Genomic DNA, 21,386 nt, shown 5'->3' on the forward strand with positions numbered 1-21,386 from the left:
TAACACATATCGCCTATGATGAATCACATGTCAGGTAATATCTTGTGTTAAATGTTTATCCCGTGTCTCCCATGTATGTAAGACACTTGATATGTTGATGTTCATGTGAACAAGTGTTGTTAAGGAATGAATTGTAACATGTTCACAAAAGGGGAGTGCACTGTTTTTGTATTGGTTGATGAAGTAATTGGTAACAACCTGATGATGTATTTATATTGGCACTATTGCACTTTATGTTTCACCTGACTTGAGAAAGGTTCTGTAAGAGAACCAAAATGTTGTCAACATTTGATATGTGTGAATAAAGAGCACATTTTATTCTTCAAGGAGTGCTGCAGATTTTCTTCATTGACTTCCGTCCTGATTCGAGGGACCACCGCGGGCACCCTGAGTCATTTTTGAAGGGAGTGCTGCCAGAGTTTTCTCATGGATCTACTTGCGATAAAAGGCGCTGCACCCAACCTCACTAATATACAAGGTATTATACCTCAACAAGGGGACATTGACGCACATGTCTTTGTATACAGCAGTTTGGATATACAGAGGATTATGGGAAATGTGGAGGGTGATGCTGCCTTCCTTAATGTACCCTCGGTCATCAACATCAAGAGGGACTATGAGAGCATTACCAAAAAACTGTTATCTATTGAGCTACATTCGCTTACATTAGCGCAATACTATAAAAATAAACGCATACCAAGGGGGATGCGATTACGGTTGAAACCTAATATGTTTTCACAGGATGGTGATTTCAGAGCACGATTCAAAGCTATTGCAAATAAATATGCGATGGATGTTATGTTACTAAATATTGAATCTTCGCAGAAGGAAATGGTGATATTAAAGAGCAAGTTGCGGGACACCGAGCACCAGCTCAAATCTACCCTGTCCATCAAGGAAGTTGAAGTGTTTTTGGCAACACAACAAGTCTTTTTGGAAAAAATGCAGAAAGACCTTGAAGAAACAAAGAGGTCCAAATGGCACAGAGATCAGAATGACTATGGGTGTGGACATATCTATACCTGGGAACAACCCTGGCATGTTGAGAGAAATACGATGTCAAGAAAGACACCCAAACGGAATAAAGAAATGAATAGATGGGTGAGAAATAAAGATACAGGTGATGATAACGCCAACACTGACTTGCCTGGAACTTTTTTAGGAACCCACAATGCTATGGGAGACGCCCCACAAGAAAGGGAGGTCATAGACACAGAAGATCTGGGAAAAATCCAGAGCACAAAGATCTATGAAGATCAACAATTCCAGACAGATGAACGTGACAAAGAAAAAGTAGAAACAAATGTAGGGGTAAACATTTCATCCTATACATTAACTGAGCATGAACTGAAGGTACTGAATAAAGGACTGAGGGTGTGGTTCGACTCTGGTTCCCATGAAACCAGGATTACTGATGAGGTTACTGCATCAGATATTGGGTTAACCTTGAAACAATTTGGCTTGCATTTAAAGTGATTTTTTTTCCCATTGTGAACTCACATGCCCTAGAAGGTTTTATTGAAGCAGTGAAAAGAGATATAGGTTTGTTGAGACAGAATACCAAATCTGATGCGTTTGTGAAACCAAACATTACTGTACAGGAAATAACTGCTTTGGAGAGCTTGTCAAAAAACCCTGATCTCACAAGATCGGCAGGTAAGCGAGTGGATCTACAGCCTGCCAGCAGCGATCGTTCACTGGCAGGCTGTAGATGCGATTTTTTTTTAACCCCTAACAGGTATATTAGACGCTGTTTTGATAACAGCGTCTAATATACCTACTACCTGGTCCTCTGGTGGTCCCTTTTGTTAGGATCGACCACCAGAGGACACAGGTAGGTCAGTGAAGTCACACCAAACACTACACTCCACCCCCCCCCCTGTCACAAATTAACCCCTTATAAACCCCTGATCACCCCCCCTGTCATTGATCACCCCCCCTGTCATTGATCACCCCCCTGTCATTGATCACCCCCCTGTCAGGCTCCGTTCAGACGTCCGTATGATTTTTACGGATCCACAGATACATGGATCGGATCCGCAAAACACATACGGACGTCTGAATGGAGCCTTACAGGGGGGTGATCAATGACAGGCGGGTGATCACCCATATAGATTCTCTGATCACCCCCTGTCATTGATCACCCCCCTGTCATTGATCACCCCCCTGCAAGGCTCCATTCAGACGTCCGTATGATTTTTACGGATCCATGGATCGGATCCGCAAAACACATGCGGACGTCTGAATGGAGCCTTACAGGCGGGTGATCACCCATATAGATTCCCTGATCACCCCCTGTCATTGATCACCCCCCTGCAAGGCTCCATTCAGACGTCCGTATGATTTTTACGGATCCATGGATACATGGATCGGATCTGCAAAACACATGCGGACGTCTGAATGGAGCCTTACAGGGGGGTGATCATCCCATATACACTCCCTGATCACCCCCTGTCATTGATCACCCCCCCTGTAAGGCTCCATTCAGACGTCCGCATGTGTTTTGCGGATCCGATCCATGTATCCGTAAAAATCATGCGGACGTCTGAATGGAGCCTTACAGGGGGGTGATCAATGACAGGGGGTGATCACCCATATACACTCCCTGATCACCCCCTGTCATTGATCACCCCCCTGTAAGGCTCCATTCAGACGTCCGCATGTGTTTTGCGGATCCGATCCATGTATCCATGTATCCGTAAAAATCATGCGGACGTCTGAATGGAGCCTTACAGGGGGTGATCAATGACAGGGGGTGATCACCCATATACACTCCCTGATCACCCCCTGTCATTGATCACCCCCCTGTAAGGCTCCATTCAGACGTCCGCATGTGTTTTGCGGATCCGATCCATGTATCCATGGATCCGTAAAAATCATGCGGACGTCTGAATGGAGCCTTACCAGGGGGGTGATCAATGACAGGGGGTGATCACCCATATACACTCCCTGATCACTCCCTGTCATTGATCACCCCCCTGTAAGGCTCCATTCAGACGTTCGCATGTGTTTTGCGGATCCGATCCATGTATCCATGGATCCGTAAAAATCATGCGGACATCTGAATGGAGCCTTACCAGGGGGGTGATCAATGATGGAGGTGATCAGGGAGTCTATATGGGTGATCACCCCCTGTCATTGATCACCCCCGCTGTAAGGCTCCATTCAGACATTTTTTTGGCTCAAGTTAGCGGAAATATATATTTTTTTTTTGTTTGTTTTTTCTTACAAAGTCTCATATTCCACTAACTTGTGTCAAAAAATAAAATCTCACATGCACTCGCCATACCCCTCACGGAATCCAAATGCGTAAACATTTTTAGACATTTATATTCCAGACTTCTTCTCACGCTTTAGGGCCCCTAAAAAGCCAGGGCAGTATAAATACCCCACATGTGACCCCATTTCGGAAAGAAGACACCCCAAGGTATTCCGTAAGGGGCATATTGAGTCCATGAAAGATTGAAATTTTTGTCCTAAGTTAGCGGAAAGTGAGACTTTGTGAGAAAAAAACAAAAAAAATCAATTTCCGCTAACTTATGCAAAAAAATATTTTTTTTTTTGCATAATAATTCTATGAACTCGCCAGGCCCCTCATTGAATACCTTGGGGTGTCTTCTTTCCAAAGTGGGGTCACATGTGGGGTGATACTGCCCTGGCTTTTTAGAGGCCCTAAAGCATGAGAAGAAGTCTGGGATCCAAATGTCTAAAAATGCCCTCCTAAAAGGAATTTGGGCACCTTTGCGCATCTAGGCTGCAAAAAAGTGTCACACATCTGGTATCGCCGTACTCAGGAGAAGTTGGGCAATGTGTTTTGGGGTGTCATTTTACATATACCCATGCTGGGTGAGAGAAATATCTTAAAAAATGGGAAAAAGTTGTCTTTTGCCAAGATATTTCTCTCACCCAGCATGGGTATATGTAAAATGACACCCCAAAACACATTCCCCAACTTCTCCTGAGTACGGCGATACCAGATGTGTGACACTTTTTTGATGCCAAGGTGGGCAAAGGGGCACATATTCCAAAGTGCACCTTTCGGATTTCGCAGGCCATTTTTTACACATTTTGATTGCAAGGTACTTCTCACACATTTGGGCCCCTAAATTGCCAGGGCAGTATAACTACGCCACAAGTGACCCCATTTTGGAAAGAAGACACCCCAAGGTATTCCGTGAGGGGCACGGCGAGTTCCTAGAATTTTTTATTTTTTGTCACAAGTTAGCGGAAAATGATGATTTTTCTTTTTTTTCCTTTTTTCCTTACAAAGTCTCATTTTCCGCTAACTTGTGACAAAAATAAATAAATTCTAGGAACTGTCCATGCCCCTCAAGGAATACCTTGGGGTGTCTTCTTTCCAAAATGGGGTCACTTGTGGCGTAGTTATACTGCCCTGGCAATTTAGGGGCCCAAATGTGTGAGAAGTACCTTGCAATCAAAATGTGTAAAAAATGACCGGCGAAACCCGAAAGGTGCACTTTGGAATATGTGCCCCTTTGCCCACCTTGGCAGCAAAAAAAGTGTCACACATCTGGTATCGCCGTACTCAGGAGAAGTTGGGGAATGTGTTTTGGGGTGTCATTTTACATATACCCATGCTGGGTGAGAAAAATATCTTGGTCAAATGCCAACTTTGTATAAAAAAATGGGAAAAGTTGTCTTTTGCCAAGATATTTCTCTCACCCAGCATGGGTATATGTAAAATGACACCCCAAAACATATTCCCCAACTTCTCCTGAGTACGGCGATACCAGATGTGTGACACTTTTTTGATGCCAAGGTGGGCAAAGGGGCACATATTCCAAAGTGCACCTTTCGGATTTCACCGGTCATTTTTTACAGATTTTGATTGCAAAGTACTTCTCACACATATGGGCCCCTAAATTGCCAGGGCAGTATAACTACCCCACAAGTGACCCCATTTTGGAAAGAAGACACCCCAAGGTATTCTGTGAGGGGCATGGTGAGTTCCTAGAATTTTTTATTTTTTGTCGCAAGTTAGTGGAATATGAGACTTTGTAAGAAAAAAATAAAAAATAAAAATCATCATCATTTTCCGCGTTACTTGTGACAAAAAATAAAAAGTTCTATGAACTCACTATGCCCATCAGCGAATACCTTAGGGTGTCTACTTTCCGAAATGGGGTCATTTGTGGGGTTTTTCTACTGTTTGGGCATTGTAGAACCTCAGGAATCATGACAGGTGCTCAGAAAATCTGAGCTGTTTCAAAAAGCGGAAATTCACATTTTTGTACCATAGTTTGTAAACGCTATAACTTTTACCCAAACCATTTTTTTTTTTTGCCCTAACATTTTTTTTTCATCAAAGACATGTAGAACAATAAATTTTGTGAAAAATTTATATATGGATGTCGTTTTGTTTTGCAAAATTTTACAGCTGAAAGTGAAAAATGTCATTTTTTTGCAAAAAAATCGTTACATTTTGATTAATAACAAAAAAAGTAAAAATGTCAGCAGCAATAAAATACCACCAAATGAAATCTCTATTAGTGAGAAGAAAAGGAGGTAAAATTCATTTGGGTGGTAAGTTGCATGACCGAGCGATAAACGGTGAAAGGAGTGTAGTGCCGAAGTGTAAAAAGTGCTCTGGTCATGAAGGGGGTTTCAGCTAGCGGGGCTGAAGTGGTTAAGCTAGGGGAGCTGAGGTGGTTAAGAAAGCATTAGTTTAAGGGTGTGAACACTTATGCAACCATATTATTTTATTTTTATATATTTTCTTCCCTCTACCTAAAAGATTTCAGTTTGTTTTTCAATTGAGTTGTACAGTTTATAGGTCACATTGTCTCTTTTTTACATCACAGAAACCTGACATTTTAAGTCTACTTTCACACCTGCGTTCAGGTGTCTGCTCGTGAGCTCCGTTTGAAGGGGCTCACAAGTGGCCCTGAACGCAGCCGTCTGGCCCTAATGCATTCTCAGTGGAGGCGGATCCACTGAGAATGCATCCGTCTGCCAGCGCTCAGACTCCGCTCCGCTCAGTGAGCGGACACCTGAACGCTGCAAGCAGCGTTCGGGTGTCCGCCTGGCCGTGCGGAGGCGAGCGGATCCGTTCCGACTTATAATGGAAGTCAATGGGGACGGATCCGCTTGAAGATGACACCATATGGCTCAATCTTCAAGCGGATCCGTCCCCCATTGACTTTCAATGTAAAGTCTGAACGGATCCGCTCAGGCTACTTTCAAACTTAGAAATGTTTCTAAGTTATAATGCAGACGGATCCGTTCTGAACGGAGCCACCGTCTGCATTAATAGCTGCTCAAGGTGTTCCTTCTGGGATTGTAGGTGACTACAAGGGACACCTTGTTGTTCTCCTCTTTTTGTCTGTAATTCAAAAGGTTGCTTCTTGGAATGTTTGTGGCTCTGTTCATCTATAATCAGAGACTGGTATCCTTGTTGTCAAAACGTATTGTCCTCCCCATAACATAACACTGACTCTATATCTCCTTAAAGGGGTTATCCCACGAATAATGTAAAAAATGAAAATCAGACATCATATAGCACATGACAATAACTTTATAATAAAGCTAGAACCAGCCCTGTACCTCACATGGATCCAGAGATATCCCCAGATTTATATCAAGCTGACAGCTCAAGAGGAGTGTCTCTTCTGATGCAGCTAAGGGGGCGTGTCACAGCTCAGGAGGCAGTTGAATCTGAGCATGTGCGGCCTTCTCAGTGAGCAGGTCAAAGAAAAAAGAAATTAAGTGGCGCTATACAGATACATTTTATTGAATAACTCATGACTATACAACATTTTAAATTACATGCAATCACGAAAGTATTCAGATCCAGGTGCTGGTTTTAAAACTGTAGAATAATTTTCATGGGACAACCCCTTTAACAGGTTCAGGACCTTGGATGAGAATGCTCCTCCTAACTTGCAGGACACTAGGACAAACAATTTTGTCCTGCAGTAAAACTGTCACTGTGAGTAAACACACAGTTGATAAGAACTGAGCTACTTGTAATTCTCCTTCTATAGTGCTGAGGAGATCAAAGCTGTGGATTAGCCTGCCCTTCCTCCTCAGCTGCAGAGTTAACCCCTTCAGTACTCCTCACACATCCATAGCCCTTCCTTAGTGCTATGTTTGGGGAGCTGTGTTACCAGTGAATGTCATTTACAAAATGTTCCAAACCTGAAGTAGACATATGGGAAATGTAAAGTAAACTATTTTATGAGGTATTACCATCTGTTTTAAAAGGCGAAAAATAGAAATTTTGAAAATTATCAATATTTTCAAAATTTTTAGTAAATTTGGTATTTTTTTTATAAATAAAAATGAAATATTTTGACTCAAATTTACCACTGTCATGAAGTACAATGTGTGACGAGAAAACAATCTCAGAATGGCTTGGATAAGTAAAAGCGTTCGAAAGTTTTTACCATATAAAGTGACACGTCAGATTTGCAAAAAATGGCCAGGTCCTAAAGGGGCTAAAGGGAACCTGCCATGTGGATATTTGATCATAATCTAACTAATTATATACAATCATTAACTACTAAAAAGTCCCTTAGATGTATTCACTTACTGGTGTGACAGATGGTTACCTCATAATATACACACAAAGATGCCACATGCTAATGAGCTGAGTTGAGTCCAGCGTTTGTTTTTTTATTCAGAGCGATAGCCACTCCCCTGCCCACCTGCTGCTGATTCATATGGGAAAAAAACTGTCAATCAGCAGCAAGAAGGTGGGGAGAGTCAGGAGCTCATTAATATTCAGTACTCATTATAAGCTGGAGCTTTTCAATACAAGATGTTGGCAGATTGACTGGGTCAATTAAAGAAAGTGACCAATTTTGCTAAGAGAATCGGTCACTAATTTATGTTGCCCTTAGTTAAGACACCATAAAACTGGTGACAGGTTCCCTTTAACCAGCTCAGGACCGCAGCACGCAGGATTGCGTCCTGGCTGCAGCCCTGTTGTTCCTCCTAGACGCGCCGATTCGTCTTTTCGCGAGACGCAAGATTTTGGGCACATGCGCAGTGCGGGCAGGGAATCGTTACATCAGAAGTTCGTCACCAGCCTGCCAGCCAATGATCAGCGCTGGCAGGTTGGTGACTTTTAAAAAAAATCGAATCAGAAGCCATTTAACACCTAATATTTATAAATATAAGGTGTTAAATGGCTTCTGTGCTCCTCTGCTGGTCCTTTTTGTCGGTTGGTCCCAGCAGAGGAGCACACATCACTGTTAGTACACCAAACACTACACTTAGCCCTCAGATCACCCCCAATTAACCCCTTGATCACCCATCAATCACTAGTGAAAGGGGAAAAAAGTGATCAGTGTAAACTGTCACTTTTTTTTCCCACTAGTATTAACGGTTAGGTTTTAGGTTAGTTTAGGTCCGTTTGTTAGGTAGTTAGCGTCGGCTAGCGCCCAGCCCAACGCACCGCCGTCACTGATTCGCTGATTAGCGTATTGCTAATCAGCATTGGTACTTTTATAGTATCTGTAAGTGATCAGAACTGATCACAGTCAGATCTATAATAGTATTAGTGTCACCTTAGTTCGCCCACCACCCAAAACGCAGTGTTTGCCCGATCAGGCCTGATCGGTCGCCCACACATGCGTTCACTCACGCCTGCCCCGCCGCAGTGACAAAAATGTAATTTTTTTTTTTATCACTGCACAATCACTTTACAAGCGCTGCGGCGATAAAAAAAAAAACAGTTTTGATATTTTTTAATCAATCGCAGCGGCTTCCGGTACTTCGCTAGCCTCCCATTTGTAAGACAGGCTTGCTTTTTTTCTTGGGGAGTCTCAGGGAATACCCCTAAATTGAGTTGACCAAATGGCAAGTAGGGGGAATTCTTCTGAAGAGACCTACAGGCTTCTGACCTAGTCGGATGAGAAATGGGAACCCTCATCTGACGAATCCAGCGGGTCAGAATACAAACCTGTAGAAAGCAGTGGCAGTCTGACCCAAAGTTCGGATGATGAGGTTGAGGTCCCTGATACCACCAGGCGTACCCGGCCCCGTGTTGCTACACCACAGGTTGCGCAGGATACGCTTCAAGGGCAGCAGAGTGGGGCTGGCACTGTCTGATTACGTGGTGAGGCATACACCATCCTGGACCTAGTACCAGCACTGCCGTAGAACATGGTGAAGGGGCGACCACCAGAAGGGCAGTTGAAGCTGGTACGGTGGCACGTGCATTAGTGCAACAGGCCCGTAGAGCCCCTAGAGTCCCTGAAGTGCTGGCAAACCCTGATTGGCAGCCCCCAACTTCAGCCACACCAGTAGTTCCCCCTTTCACCGCCCAGTCTGGAGTTCGGGTTGAGACAGCTCAGATCGGATCGGCACTGGGGTTTTTTGAGCCGTTCTTGACTGTGGAGCTCTTGGACTTAGTCGTGGCAGAAACAAATCGGTATGCCACTCAATTTATAGCCGCCAACCTGGGAAGCTTTTATGCCCAGTCTTTCTGGTGAAAACCCGTCCAAGTTTCTGAATTTAAAACTTTTCTCGGCCTTCTCCTCAACATGGGCCTAACAAAAAAGCATTAATTGCAGTCATATTGGTCCACGAACCCGATTCATCACATGCCCATGTTCTCTGCTGCCATTTCCAGGACACAATTTGAGACCCTGGAGCCGGTTGGTTGAGACTTGGTGTCACCCTTATTTGGCAAGGGGTACCATCTTTATGTGGACAATTTTTACACAAGTGTGCCCCTCTTCAGGTATTTGTTTTTAGAACAGATTGGCTGCTGTGGCACCGCGTGACCTAGTCGCCGAGGCTTCCCCCAATGGCTTGTTACCACCCGTCTTGCAAGGGGGGAGAGGGCTGCCTTGTGTAACGAAGAACTGCTCGCAGTGAAATGGAGAGACAAGCGTGACGTTTACATGCTCTCCTCCATTCACGCAGACACGACAATACAAATTTACGAGCAACTGGAGTCATTGAAAAGCCCCTCTGTGTCCACAACAATAATTCGCTCATGGGAGGGGTGGACTTCAATGACCAGATGTTGGCTCCTTATTTACTTTTCCCGCAAGACCAGATGCTGGTATAAGAAGGTGTCTGTATATTTAATTCAATTGGCACTGTATAATAGTTTTGTTCTCTACAGTAAGGCTGGGAGAACAGGATCCTTCCTCAAATTTCAGGAAGAGATCATCGAGAACCTCCTGTATCCAGGAGGTTCCGTGGCCCCAACCACCAGTGTAGTGAGCCGTCTACACGAGAAACATTTCCCCAATTTCATTGCTGGTACCTCAACCCAACCGTCACCCCGAAAAAAATGCTGTGTCTGTAGCAGGAGTGGAATAAGGCGTGACACCCGCTATTTCTGTCCTGACTGCCCTGACCACCCTGCCCTATGCTTAGGGGAGTGTTTCCGGAAGTACCACACACAGGTACACTATTAGCATAGGGATTGCGTCACACAGGACAGGCACACAGGGCTCTTTGGGCCCTTTCACTCACAGGTGCTGCAAACCTCTCCTTTCACCTGGGACAAAGTGCATAATGTACTTCGCCACATCTCTGGGCGATTTGCACATTGTCCCATGGGGAAGTAGAGGTTTGTCCTATAAAAGGACAGCACTGATGTGCATTCTGACAGAAGCATTGCGCTACTGTCAGATTACACAAAAGTCGGTGTATGCGGTACTGCAAGACGAGATTTCTCCTCTGCAGTAAAAAAAGATACTTTTGCCGAGGCTTATGAGCTGAGGGGCGGTGTTCATATGCTTTGGCAAACACTTTGTATATAAAAAAATAAATAAATCCCGGCAATGATTTATTCATCCACATCAATTGATGTGAATGGAGAAATCGGGTTTGCCAGGGAATACGAGCTAAGTGGGTATGGATGTTGGGCGGAGCGCCTATGTCCTGGCAGACGCCTTTCCCCTGCTTTTTTTTTTTTGGTCAGAGATTTTTTCATCCACATTGATCGATGCGAATGAAGAAATCTGTGCCGTTCATTTTTTCCTTTCAGCCCAGAGGCTGAACTTTCCGTTCAGCCTCTGGGCGTAAAGAAAAAATTAACGGCACAGATTTCTCATTACCCGTATGCTCAATATAAAGAGAATAGCAGAAACGCCTAATGCTGGGCATACATGTAATGATTGCGGAGACCCTCAAATGCCAGGGCAGTACAAACACCCCACATATGACCCCATTTTGGAAAGAAGACACCCCAAGGTATTTGCTGAGGGGCATATTGAGTCCATGAAAGATTGAAATTTTTGTCCCAAATTAGCGGAAAAGGAGACTTTGTAAGAAAAATAAATAAAAAAAATTAAAAAAAACAATTTCCGCTAACTTGTGCCAAAAAAATAAATAAAAATCTTCAATGAACTCGCCATGCCCCTCATGGAATACCTTGGGGTGTCTTCTTTCCAAAATAAGTTCACATGTGGGGTATTTATACTACCCTGGCATTTTAGGGGCCCTAAAGCGTGAGACTAAGTCTGGAATCCAAATGCCCTCCTAAAAGGAATTTGGGCGCCTGTGCGCACCTAGGCTGCAAAAAAGAGTCACACATGTGGTATCGCCGTACTCAGGAGAAGTTGGGCAATGTGTTTTGGGGTGTCTTTTTACATATATCCATGCTGGATGAGAGAAATATCGCTCTAAAATGACAACTTAGCATAGCATCGGTATATGTAAAAATACACCCCAAAACACATTGCCCTACTTCTTCTGAGTACGGTGATACCACATGTGACACTTCATAGCAGCCTAAAGGGCAAAGGGGCCCAAATTCTAAAGAGCACCTTTAGGATTTCACAGGGCATTTTTGACACATTTGGATTTCAAACTACTTCTCACGCATTAGGGTCCCTAAAATGCCAGGGCAGTATAAATACCCCACAAGTGACCCCATTTTGCAAAGAAGACAGCCCAAGGTATTTCGTGAGGGGCATGGTGAGTTCATGTAAAATTTTATTTTTTGTCACAAGTTAGTGGAATATGAGACTTTGTAAGAAAAAAAAAAAAAAACATTGTCCGCTAACTTGCGCCCAAAAAAAATAAAAAATATTCTAGGAACTCGCCATGCCCCTCACGGAATACCTTGGGGTGTCTTCAGCAGATGGTTGAAATCCATAGGGGGTCCTAGTTTAAAGGATACCCCAGGTGGATAGACTCACACCTCCGTCAACCCGTTTGGAGCCAAGCTAAACCCTGCAGAGAAAACCCCCAGCGGGATGTATCAGCCCTGTCAGGATCAATGCGACCTCCCAGACATATTGGCACCTACATTCCATAAGGAATTATGAATCGCCTGGCCATCGCAGGCACAAATCGGATACATATTTGTGTCCCGGTGGCCACGATGTGAATGGTCTTTGTTTAATAGGGTGAGGTCAGGGAGGGGAGATATCCATATTTCCTCACAGAAACCACATAACTGTTCCAGGTTTGGACTCTACCTGTAGCCGGAACCCAGGCAGGTCCGTTGGTCCCAGAACCATCTCCCTGTGACCCTCTGGTCTGGACCTATGAACCCTAAAGGGTTTTGTGGGTCATTTGCTGCCAGCCCAGAAGAGGGGGAGTGGACCCCTCCCTGAGGCTGGGAGGGGCCGGCTACAGGTTAAAGGGCTTGTGCCAGCAAGCGGCCGTCTTTCTCTGAAGAAGGGTCACATCTTACAAATGTGTTTAGATGGACCCAGAAACTAGCTGAGATCACGGCCCTTCATGTGGACTCCAGCAAAGAACATCTCACACCCAAAAACAACTTTCATCTTACCCGGTAACTGACTTTTACACTGCTTAACACGGTTGTACCCATATAACCCGTATCTGTAACCTCAGACCACTGTGTATATTCTCTGTGTATATTGTGTTAAATCTAGTGTGCCCTTACGGCGATTAAATATATAATTTAACCTTGTGCTATCTTGCATCTCGAACACGAATCGCCACGTCCGTGTTTTGGCATGGTGTTGGTGTTCTGACCTTATATAATCCCGTTAGCGGACCGGGCTTATATCAAACGAGAAGCTGGTGGCAGATTTCCCTGGCTGAGACAGCACTATTTTCACTGCGGCAGTGAAAAGGATCTCTTAGCTTGTTGCCTCTCTGTGCCCGCGTGGACAGGAGGTGTGTTTAGGTTGGTACAGTTTACACTCACCTGTTCCTCCCTGAGAGCGTAACGTCACATTTTTGGTAACCAGGGACAATACCGCATCTCGTGAGCTTGACGTAGTTGACGTGAAACGGGCACGATATGTGGTAGTCGTCACAGAGCCTTCACACAAATATGGCTCTAAGAAAAATTAAACACAAAAATGCAATTTTTGCTCAATAGTATGAGCCATGGCATATCCCCAAATAACAGTTTACAACCACAACTCGGGTGTTATTGTATTCAGGAGAAAATGGGTAGCAAATTGTGGGTGGGGGGGGGGGGGAGATATGTTCCTCTGTGAATAAGAAAGTTTGGGCATAATGCACCATTTTCTTGTAAAATAAATATATATTTATATGCATTATTTTCACAGCCAAGTATTATAAATTCTCTTCAAATGCAACATGGCACCAAAAGACCATTCCAGTAAAATCTGCCCTCCAAAAAGATATGGCGCTCCTTGCCTTCTGAGCCCTGTCGTGTGCACATACAGCAGATTACACCACATATGGGGTACTTCTGCAAACTGCAGAATCAGGGTAAAAATATTGAGCTTTGTTTTGTTGTTTACCCTTGATGTGTTACAGGAAAAAATTGATTACAATGGAAAATCTGCAAAAAAAAGAGTGACATTTTTAAATTCCTGTGGGATACTTAAAGGGTTAACAACATTTCTAAAACGAGTTTTGAATAGTTTGAGGGGTGTATTTTCTAAAATGGGGTACTTTATGGGTGGTTATGTGAGCTCCTCAAAGTGACTTCAGAACTAAACTGGTACTTAAAGTTGACTTTGAAAATTTTCTTGAAAATGAAAGAAATTGTCTTGAAAATGAAAAAAATTGCTTTTAAAATTCTAAACCTTCTAACATTACCAAATGTACCAAATTCTAAACCTTCCAACATTACCAAAATGATGCCAACATAAAGTAGACATGGTGAATGTTAATACGTATTTTCTAAGGTATCAATATATCTGTCTTAAAAGCAGAGATATTCAAATGTAGAAAACTTTCAAAATTTCGATAACATTTAGATTTTTTTTTTATAAATAAAGGTAAAACATTGACTCAAATTTACAATTAACATGATGTACAATGTGTAACGAGAAAACAATCTCTGAATCGCTTGGATAAGTAAAAGTGTTCCAAAGTTATTACCACAAAGTGACACGTCAGATTTGCTAAATTAGGCCTGTCAGGTAGGGGGCAAATGCCCCAGTCTGGAAGTCCCATTCATATATATACTGTCTGACGAAGGAGCCTCTGCGCTCTGAAAGCTTGCAAATTGAATTTTCTTAGTTATCCAATAAAAGCTTTACTGCTATTATACTTTTTTAACACAAAAGTGTTTAACATAATTAGTTTAGCGCTCTCATTAAGGGCTCATGCACACGACTGTATGGCCTTCAAGACATACGGTCCATATGTCCCGGAGCGGCATACATTGTGCGCACGGGAGCGCACAGCATCATAGGTAACTATGATACTGTGCGCATCGGGCCGCCTGCAGGACTACTGTCCTGCACTCATATGTCTTGGAGGGCATACGGTCGTGTGCATGAGCCCTATAAGAAACAAAATAAGAGTTTTTGCAGGATTGATACTCTTATTTTGTTTCTCTTAGGCCCCTTTTACACGAGTGAGTTTTCCAAGCGTGTGCAATGCGCAATGCGAACGCATCGCGCCCGCACGGAACCCGGACTCATGCATTTTAATGGAGCTGTGTACATGTGCGTTGGTTTTCACGCATCACTTGTGCGTTGCATGAAAATCGCAGCATGTTCTATATTCTGCAATTTTTACACAATGCTGGCCCATAGAAGTGAATGTAGCTGTGTAAAAATCGCAGCGCATCTGCAACCAAGTGCGGATGTGATGCATTTTTCACAGACGGTTGCTAATCGTTGTTGTTTTTATAATTTTTTTTATATATATCACGCGCAAAACGCATCAAAATGCATTGCACCCGCGTGATAAAAACTGAACGCGATCGCAGGCGAAATAACGCATTTTTCACTGAACGCATCCGGACATGCTTGTCTGAAAGGGGCCTTAATGAGAGCACTAAACTAGTTTTTTATTGGCTAATACGATACCAGACTTTCTTTTGACATCACACAGATTTTTCTTGCAAACATGTACCATGTTATTTTTGCTATACATCATAAATTCAAGAACTGGTGTTTGAATAAGCTACAGTATAGATTAAGAAGAAAGTCATTTGGAGAGGAACATTCACAGGCACAAGGCTTACATTATGAGTAGTTCACTGACCCCCTTGTTAATCTCTCTGCAGTTTACTGGAAAATTAATTTAATTGCCCTCCACTGATCTCTACTCTAACTGTAAATATAGTCATAATTCCTTCATCCTGATGCAATGCAGACTCTCCTACACAGATCCTATAGTGAAAGCCATCAAGGGACATCAACAGAACATGCCCCTTCAGGCAGACTAATCATTGCCTAAACCACTGATCCAGGAGTTACCCTGTATAAGTGAACTGTCCTGTCACGGTAACCTATCAGGATATGCAGCAGGTGCTCTTCTTCTCTAAACTTTCAACTGTATTCGCACAGTAAGAAGCAAATACAGTTGAAGGGGTTGTCTGGGATGAATTTTTTATTTTATTTTTTAACCACCTCCCGTCCGCCTATAGGATATAAACGTCCGGGAGGTGGATCTCTATTTCTGAATTTTAAAACGTCCGTTCAGAAACTGCAACTGCACGCTAATCGTGCAGCTGCTGATCGGGTTGCCCGCTGTCAGTGACAGCAGGGCAACCCTAAGAGAAGGCAGGGACAGTGCCCAGGTGTCCCTGCCTTCGCCGAGCGCTGTGTATGCAGAGCAGGAAGCGCTATGCGCTTCCTGTTCCGGCCCGGCGGTCATGTGACCGCCGGGACCGGAGAGTGCAGGAGCTGTGTGAGGTCTTTCACAGACCTCGATCAGCCCTGCACTGAGGCTGTACAGCGCTGTATTGCGCTGTACAGCCTCTCTGGGGGGTGTATTTTTCCTGTAACTGGGGCTACTATGTCAGCCCCAGTTACAGGAGAAATCAACAGTGAAAAAAAAAAAAAATGAAGTAAATGTTCCCCAGAGGTCTTGTATGACCTTATGGGGGACAAAAAGTGCAAAATAAAAAATAAAGTGTTGAAAAAATAAAAAAAAAATAAAAAGTTTCACATGTAAAAAAAAAAAAAAAAATTCCCCAAGTAAGGTATAAAAAAAAAAGTTAAAAATAGAAAAAATAAAAGTGCAACACCAGGTGATCAAAAATGTGTATGACCCACTAAATGGTACCAATAAAACAGTCACCTCATCCCGCAAAAAATGAGCCCCTACATTTATGCGGGTATCCACTATGTAGGCCCCACAAAGTGACTTCAGACCTGAACTGGTCCTTAAAAAGTGGGTTTTGGAAATTTTCTTAAAAATTGTAAGAATTGCTTCTAAACTTCTAAGCCTTCTAACGTCCTAAAAAAATAAAATGACATTTCCAAAATGATGCCAACATAAAGTAGACATATGGGGAATGTTAAGTAATAAATATTTTATGAGGTATCACTTTCTGTTTTAAAAGCAGAGAAATTGAAATTGAGAAAATTGCAAATTTTTCTACATTTTTGGTAAATTTGGGATTTTTTCATAAATAAAGGTGAAATATATTGACTCAAATTTATGACTCATGAAGTACAATGTGTCACGAGAAAACAATCTCTGAATGACTTGGATAAGTAAAGGCGTTCCAAAGTTATTACCACATAAAGTGAGAGATGTCAGTTTTGCAAAATTAGGCCTGGTCAGGAAGGGGGCAAATGGCCCAGATGGCAAGTGGTGAAATAGTTTACTATTACTAGCCGAGGCAAGGTTCCCCTGATGGGGTTTTTTTTTTTTTTTTTTAACACTGCTTCATGGCTCCTACGGTCCCCAACATATTAAGCCTCCTGACACATATTGTCCACTCCAACATCTATCCGCCCCCCTCATACATACCCAGCCTCCGCCCCCCTCATACATACCCAGCCTCCACAATGGTACCTAATATTTACTGGATGCCTTTAATATTTACATTCAGCATTACAATAACCAATTTTTAGTAATAATGAAAAAATTGTTTCACAAGGTCCCCAATTTTGCTCTGCTACACAGTAATATAAAATACTCTAATATGAATAGTTGATAATTTAATGGAAATAATGTTATATATAAATAAATAAAAACAAGGGATTATATGATAAATGAGTCCCCATGCAGATGAAAGGTGTCGCTCTTAGGCCTTATGCACACGAACCGTGTTATACAGTTAGCAAATTGCGGTTCCACAAAACATGAATGCCGCCCGTGTGCCGTCAGAAACCAACCGGGTGGGTCCATTAGGGCTCATGTACATGGCGGCTGCATACAGCAGATCCACAATACACGGCCACCGGTTGAATGGGTCTGCATCCATCCCGGCGGCCACACAGACGTTGCCCGCGCATTGGTGACCTCAAACTGCAGTCACCAGTGCACGGAACAGCAGTGTGGATGAGCCCTCATAGAAATGCCTCTTCTTTTCAGCAAAACGGACAAGAATAGGCCTTCCATTTCCGTATTTCCATTCAAATACATAATATGTCCTATTATTGTCCGCATAACTGACAAGGATAGTACTGTTCTATCAGGGGCCAACTGTAAAGTTCCGCAAAAACGGAATGCACACAGACGTCACCATTTTTTGCGGATCCGTTTTTTGCAACCGCAAAATACTGAAAAAGCCATACGGTCGTGTGCAAGAGGCCTTTCAATCACTGCACACTTCACTAAGGGCTCATGCACACAGCCGTAGGTGGTCCGTTCCGTGCATTGGGGACTGCAACTTGAATTGGTCCGTGATACATCTGTTCCACTAAACGATATAGCAAGTTCTATCTTTTTTAACAACGGAAGTACAGAACGTAACCCCACGAAGCACTCTGTAGTGCAGGGATGGCCAACCTGAGGCTCTCCAGCTGTTGCAAAACTACAACTCCCAGCATGCCCAGACTGTCTACAGGTATCAGCCTACAGCAAGGCATGGTGGGAGTTGTAGTTTTTCAACAGCTGGAGAGCCGCAGGTTGGCCATGCCTGCCGTAGTGCTACCCTACGATTCCTTTCCGTGCTTCTGTTCCGCAACGTTATTCATCTCCGGATTTAAGGACCAATTCAAGTGAATGGGTCTGCATCCGTGATGCAGAATGCGCAAGGAATGTTGCCCGTGTATTGCGAATCCGCATATGCGGTCCGCAATATGGCAACGGGCAGCACACGTTCGTGTGTAATAGGCCTTAGGCCTCCTGCATGCGAATGTGTGCGGCCCATGCCTGTATTGCGGACCGCATGCGGCGGGGCCGCAATACACGGGCAATGCTCCGTGTGCATTCCGCATCACGGATTCGTACCCATTACCTTTAATGAGTCAACTATCACGGAGATGCGTAACGGAGACACGGATCGGAACCACTACAGAGTGCTTCCCTGGTGTTTCTGTCCGTGCCTTCATTCCGCAAAAAACATGTTATATCTTTTTGCGGAACGTACGGATCATGGATCCATTCAAATTGCGGTCCCCAATGCACGCAACAGATGCACAACCTTTGTGTGCATGAGGCCTTACAGGACAATGTTAGCGGCAGGTAAAAAAAACAGTGGAGTGGGCCAAAATAGAGTGAAAAAGCACACTCCTTTTACACCGTTGCTAGCTGATTCCACATAGATGTCTACAGAACCCGTATTAAACGCTTATACAAAAAGAGCCCACTGACTGGAAAGGGTGTCTGCAGTAAGTTTGTGTTAACATCACTGATTATTTTGCCCTTCCTCTTATCAGTCAGAACAATAACCCACAAAAACTGGATTCTGTCCGTGGAGCATCCGCCTTCACTCGGTCAGTAATCCATCAGTATTGCTAAAGCCCAAAAAAAACAGGAGTTGATAAAAAATACAGATTACACGTGAATGGATTATTTGAATGTCTTCTGTGTTTTGTACCAACTCCTGCTACGAAATCATAAGCCAATTCTAAGGAAAAATATGGACCATGGGATGCAGTCCTTACTGCGGTTTTTTATAGACAGTATGCCAAAAGGCAGAAATATTGGCCCAGTCATGAAGTGGGGAGGGTGGGAACAGCATGAGAAGTCCACGTACTGGGCCTATGACACAGTGGTGAGATGGAAGCAGCATGAGGAGACCGTAGAGTGGACTAATGAAAGTCTGGAGGTGGCTGCCGCACCAGGAGGAGACCACAGAGTGGCACAACGACAAGAGTCTGGAGGTGGCAATAGCCTTGATGAGACCACAGAGTGTCCCAGTGAAAAAATATAAAGGGCGTTGTCTGGGTTTTGAGGTGAACCATACCCATAATTTAACCCAGGCAGCCCCCCTGATGTTAGCATCAGAGCATTTCATGATCAGATGCTGTCCCTTGCTATGCGCTAGATCGCACAGGGCAATGTTTCTTATTTACAATAACACACTTCCAGACGGAGGCTTCTGCCCAGCAGAGTGTTGGGTGACGTCACCGGCTTTGATGGGCGTGCTTTAGCACTGCCCTAGACGTTTTACAGGATAGTGCAGCGCTAAAGCCTGCCCATAAGTGCTGGTGATGTCACCGGGCTTTATGGCAGCCATATGGAGAACCCGGTTCGTCAACGGAACTACAGAAAATGCCTTTGCCCTGCGCGATTCAGCCCAGGGCAAAGGAGAGCATAGGAGCATGAACTGCTCCGAGGCTCAAGTAAGGGGGCTGCTTGGGTAAAAATGTGTGGATGTCTGGGTTCAGAACCTGGACAACCACGTTAAATCTACAAATATAGGGTTAAGGCCTTTGATAGTTGGCAAAATCACCATGAGGCCAACATATGCGCTGTTAAATACGGTACAATTGTGGTTTACTTACCTTGAGAAATAACCTACATTGTGGTACGTGCCTTCAGAAAATCATATTTTGAGACTAAACACTGTTTGAATCTACAGTGGAGGAAATAATTATTTGACCCCTCACTGATTTTGTAAGTTTGTCCAATGACAAAGAAATGAAAAGTCTCAGAACAGTATCATTTCAATGGTAGGTTTATTGTAACAGTGGCAGATAGCACATCAAAAGGAAAATCGAAAAAATAACTTTAAATAAAAGATAGCAACTGATTTGCATTTCATTGAGTGAAATAAGTATTTGAACCCTCTAACAAAAAAAGACTTAATACTTGGTGGAAAAACCCTTGTTTGCAAGCACAGAGGTCAAACGTTTCTTGTAATTGATGACCAAGTTTGCGCACATTTTAGGAGGAATGTTGGTCCACTCCTCTTTGCAGATCATCTCTAAATCCCTAAGGTTTCGAGGCTGTCTCTGTGCAACTCTGAGCTTGAGCTCCCTCCATAGGTTTTCGATTGGATTAAGGTCCGGAGACTGACTAGGCCACTCCATGACCTTAATGTGCTTCTTCTTGAGCCACTCCTTTGTTGCCTTTGCTGTATGTTTTGGGTCATTGTCGTGCTGGAACACCCATCCACGACCCATTTTCAGTTTCCTGGCAGAGGGAAGGAGGTTGTCGCTCAGGATTTCACGATACATGGCTCCGTCCATTTTCCCGTTTATGCGAATAAGTTGTCCTGTGCCCTTAGCAGAAAAACACCCCCAAAGCAAAATGTTTCCACCCCCATGCTTGACGGTGGGGACGGTGTTTTGGGGGTCATAGGCAGCATTTTTCTTCCTCCAAACACAGCGAGTTGAGTTAATGCCAAAGAGCTCTATTTTGGTCTCATCAGACCACAGCACCTTCTCCCAGTCACTCTCTGAATCATTCAGGTGTTCATTGGCAAACTTCAGACGGGCCTGCACATGTGCCTTCCTGAGCAGGGGGACCTTGCGAGCCCTGCAGGATTTTAATCCATTGCGGTGTAATGTGTTTCCAATGGTTTTCTTGGTGACTGTGGTCCCTGCTAATTTGAGGTCATTAACTAACTCCTCCCGTGTAGTTCTAGGATGCTTTTTCACCTTTCTCAGAACCATTGACACCCCACGAGGTGAGATCTTGCGTGGAGCCCCAGAGCGAGGTCGATTGATGGTCATTTTGTGCTCCTTCCATTTTCGAACAATCGCACCAACAGTTGTCACCTTCTCTCCCAGCTTCTTGCTAATGGTTTTGTAGCCCATTCCAGCCTTGTGCAGGTCTACAATTTTGTCTCTGACATCCTTGGACAGCTCTTTGGTCTTTCCCATGTTGGAGAGTTTGGAGTCTGCTTGATTGATTGATTC

At 43.7% G+C, this 21,386-nt stretch overlaps 1 protein-coding gene across 5 annotated transcripts in view; it reads right to left on the bottom strand.

The window, feature by feature from the left end:
• Nucleotides 1–21,386, bottom strand: part of GORAB (golgin, RAB6 interacting) — a 255,671-nt gene that overhangs the window by 60,442 nt on the left and 173,843 nt on the right. For 2 of the 5 annotated variants that reach the window (XR_006390885.1, XR_006390886.1), the window contains exon 7: nt 13,112–13,246. The exons of the other annotated variants lie outside the window; for them this stretch is intronic. The gene's annotated coding sequence lies outside the window, so the exon portion shown is untranslated. The remainder of the gene's footprint in view (nt 1–13,111; nt 13,247–21,386) is intronic. 5 annotated transcript variants of the gene reach the window in all.

Source organism: Bufo gargarizans, chromosome 7 (assembly GCF_014858855.1).
Source record: "Bufo gargarizans isolate SCDJY-AF-19 chromosome 7, ASM1485885v1, whole genome shotgun sequence".
NCBI classification, from domain to species: domain Eukaryota; kingdom Metazoa; phylum Chordata; class Amphibia; order Anura; family Bufonidae; genus Bufo; species Bufo gargarizans.